Raw genomic sequence first — 3,501 nt, 5'->3', positions numbered from 1 at the left:
TGCTCCTCGCACCAAGCCAGTGGTGCGCGTCGCCAGCCCGGCCCGGCTTGTTCCTGCTCCTCGCACCAAGCCAGTGGTGCGCGTCGCCAGCCCGGCCCGGCCCGGCCTGTTCCTGCTCCTCGCACCAAGCCAGTGGTGCGCGTCGCCAGCCCGGCCCGGGTCTGTTCCTGCTCCTCGCACCAAGCCAGTGGTGCGCGCCGCCAGCCCGGCCCGGTCTGTTCCTGCTCCTCGCACCAAGCCAGTGGTGCGCGTCGCCAGCCCGGCCCGGCCCGGCCTGTTCCTGCTCCTCGCACCAAGCCAGTGGTGCGCGTCGCCAGCCCGGCCCGGCCTGTTCCTGCTCCTCGCACCAAGCCAGTGGTGCCGCGTCGCCAGCCCGGCCCGGTCTGTTCCTGCTCCTCGCACCAAGCCAGGGTGCGGGTCGCCAGCCCGGCCCGGCCTGTTCCTGCTCCTCGCACCAAGCCAGTGGTGCGCCGTCGCCAGCCCGGCCCGGCCTGTTCCTGCTCCTCGCACCAAGCCAGTGGTGCGCGTCGCCAGCCCGGCCCGGCCTGTTCCTGCTCCTCGCACCAAGCCAGTGGTGCGCGCCGCCAGCCCGGCCCGGCCTGTTCCTGCTCCTCGCACTAAGCCAGTGGTGCGCGTCGCCAGTCCGGCCCGGCCTGTTCCGCTCCTCGCACCAAGCCAGTGGTGCATGTTCCTAGTCTGGTTTGGCCCGTGCCTGCTCCTCGCACCAGACCAGTGGTGAGTGTGTCCAGGCCGGCACGGCCCGTGCCCGTTCCACCGGTGCCTGGTCCGGCACCAGTCAGCAGCTCCAGTCCGAGGCCAGAGTAGTCCGCTCCACCGGTGCCTGATCCAGCTCCGGTCAGCTGCTCCAGTCCGAGCCAGAGCAGTCCGCTCCACCGGTGCCTGATCCAGCTCCGCTCAGCGCTCCACTCCCGAGCCAGAGTAGTCCGCTCCACCGGGGTCCAGTCCAGATCCGGTCAGCGCCGCCACTCCGGGAGCTAGAGCAGTCCGCTCCACCGGTGCCTAGTCCAGCTCCGGTCAGTAGCTCCAGTCCGGAGCCTGAGCAGTCCGCTCCACCGGTGCCCGGTCCAGCTCCGGTCAGCGGCTCCAGTCCAGACCCAGACGTCAGCCCCTCTCCAGGTTCGGGGTCTCCCAGACCAGGGTCCAGACAGGGCTTGGAGTATAGTGGGAGGAAGGAGAGGGGAAGCAGCGCGCCGAGGTTCAGACCAGACCAGGGGCGCAACAGGGAGGCGGAGAATAGGTGGTTGTCACGTCCGGAGCCGGATCCGCCTCCGAGGCGGAATGTGGGTGTGATTTTCTATGTTGTGTAGTTCTACGTTTTCTATCTAGTATGTCTAGATCTATGTTTGGCCGGGTGTGTTTCCCAATCAGAGGCAGCTGTCGCTCGTTGTCTCTGATTGGGGAGCATACTTAGGCAGCCTATTGGCAATTAGGTGTTGTGGGATCTTGTTCCGTATAACGTATGTTATTTGTGTCTACCTTGGACTTCACGTTTCGTTTCGTTTATTGTTTTGTCGAGTGTTTATTAAGTTTAAATAAACATGTATGCATATCACGCTGAGCCTTGGTCTGACCCGTCTATGAACGAACGTAACAACTATTACATTTTTTGCCTATATTTACTGACACTGGTCATATTCAGCAGGTGTTGCACGTTCGTAAATTCATCAATTATTCTGCACTCTGGCATCGAAGTAGATAGCCAGAGTGAATTTCTGAACGCAAGAGATATGCAAACTGTATAACAGTCGTTCAAGTTCTTACTAGCTAACCAAAAGACACCTGCATCTCTAGCTGTGTATAGCCACCAAAACATGATAGGAGGGAAAAGTCACTCACTCACTCACTCCTCCAATGGCATGACATGACATCCTCCTAGCAGCTAGCTATCTAGCTAACGTTAGGCTCCATGTCTTTAGCTTGCTACATTATTAGATACGCTAGCCTATTAGCCACGTTATGACTGACTTGTGATCATTGCCCTTGCTAGTTTGATTGTCTTTGACATTCCCAGCCTTAGTTACATTCGTCCATTTTTGTCCAGAATATTGAGTCATTGAAACTGAAATGGTGCATCCTGAATGGAGGCAGCAAACAATGTCCCAGGCCAGCTGTGATTTACAACCTGATATTTTTGGACTACCGAGAAATGTATTGGTGAATGATTTTAATCATGCATTGAACTGCATCCATCTATTCTGCCAACAATGTGTTAGTGTACGTCATGGAGCATTGAGTCAAATAGAACATATTTTAAAACCTTTTATAAAAGTTGGTTTTGTAGCATGAACTGGGGATTTTATATTTGTTACTGATAATATGTTTATTTCATATCTGCAAAGTAGTTAAAAAAAAGTAATGTAAATGTAGTTAAAACGCTGTCAGTTCCACTTTAAACTTTGGGTCACCGGTTACTTTGTATGCTAAACGGAAATGTTTTTTGCAATAGTTGTACATTTCGATTGGGAAATGCTTACTGGTTGTGTTTTTATATTCTTATGATTGGGACCTACTGGCTTATTATGTCAGAGTTTGTGGACTGCTTATCATTTAACTATGCAGTGGTGTAGTGGTGCCTGGAGAAGTATACTCTAATGTTGCCCAGAATTTTCCTATGTTTTTTAGTGAGTTTTCCTATAGATTTTTCAGATTTTCACTCTTAAAATAATTTTAAAAATGTTTTATAGAAAAAAGTCGAACATTTGATGGTCTAGGTCCACAACAATGCTTAAACCACGTCAATCTGATTGGGTGGGCCTGTCAGTGCCTGACTGGGTGGGCCTCTGTCCATCCATGTCTACGCCCCTGATGCAAACAGCGCATGATGACAATTGTGCATCACAAATAGCCTACTAACCAACACTTTGTACTAAACTTTTTCAGTACCTGGTTTGCATAACCATTGTTGCCTTAGTTAGCATTTACTGGTAGATATCGTAAATTGAAACGTCTTTCCTACAATACCCGCTACGGTGAGCTGCTCCATGATAAAACCAGTTGAGAGCTGCACACTCTTGTTGCCTGCAGATGATATTCCAGCTGAAACTAGGCAATGTGTGCAGAGCGCATGTGAATATATTTCACGTACTTTGCGATTGTGTAAACTACTTTGTGCATGATTTCTCTATTGTACCACATAATTGATCAATCGTACACCTCCACTACACTACCTTGATACGCAACAGTAGGGATTAAGAAGTGAGTATAAGCAATGCACACTGAAAAAAAAGTGGGTATCCGGTTTATACCTGTGTATATCCTCCACTACACCACTGGCCCTTTGTTGAACAAAAAGTGCACTCCTACATGAGTGCGCTGGTATTACGGTTGCTGTCCTTTCAGCATCACGAACCTGTCACACTGAAGGCCTATAGGTTCGCCACTGCGCAAACATGTCTAACGGCTGTTAGGATATTAATATTTAAAGAAAGGAGTGTATATATTTGGCCTGGCGAAGTGGTTTTATGTGCTGACTGAATGGAA

This window comes from Coregonus clupeaformis, unplaced genomic scaffold (genome assembly GCF_020615455.1).
Source record: "Coregonus clupeaformis isolate EN_2021a unplaced genomic scaffold, ASM2061545v1 scaf0174, whole genome shotgun sequence".
NCBI lineage: Eukaryota > Metazoa > Chordata > Actinopteri > Salmoniformes > Salmonidae > Coregonus > Coregonus clupeaformis.
This window is presented reverse-complemented; position numbering follows the sequence as displayed.